The 396-nt window shown below is 51.8% G+C and overlaps 1 protein-coding gene across 2 annotated transcripts in view; it reads right to left on the reverse strand.

The window, feature by feature from the left end:
• Nucleotides 1-4, reverse strand: part of pax1b (paired box 1b) — a 6,195-nt gene extending 6,191 nt beyond the window's left edge. For both annotated transcript variants that reach the window (XM_056294867.1, XM_056294866.1), the window contains exon 1: nt 1-4. This exon is cut by the window's left edge and continues 209 nt beyond it. The gene's annotated coding sequence lies outside the window, so the exon portion shown is untranslated.
• Between the last annotated feature and the right edge of the window lie 392 nt (nt 5-396).

The following is a 396-nucleotide window of genomic DNA, read 5'->3' on the forward strand; positions in this document are numbered from 1 at the left end:
AGGACCTCTGTCATGTGGACCTCCGCCCACAAGTTGACTCCCCTCGTTGTGTGGACTTTGGTCCAACAAACATGGCCTGGGATCCTCTCCCCCGCCAGAACCTCCTCTGTCAGAACCTCTGCGGTGAACGCTGAGCTCGTCTTCGGCATGGAATGAGGATTTTGGGTCAAATTACTCCGCAGAATTCGGCTGCTCTGTTTTCTCCGTCCAGAACTTATGTAACCCGCCTTTCATTCAGAACAGCTGATTAAATACGTCCCGCGTGTGGTCCAGCTTCAGGAAATCACGTGTTGTTTAAAGGACTCTCGTGTGACGTTTCAACACATTCCCGGACACTTTCCCACACTTTCTGCACACGACTACCCCTGAAATACCCCATATCTCGCTGCAATACCC

Source organism: Lampris incognitus, chromosome 15 (genome assembly GCF_029633865.1).
Source record: "Lampris incognitus isolate fLamInc1 chromosome 15, fLamInc1.hap2, whole genome shotgun sequence".
Taxonomy (NCBI): Eukaryota; Metazoa; Chordata; class Actinopteri; order Lampriformes; family Lampridae; genus Lampris; species Lampris incognitus.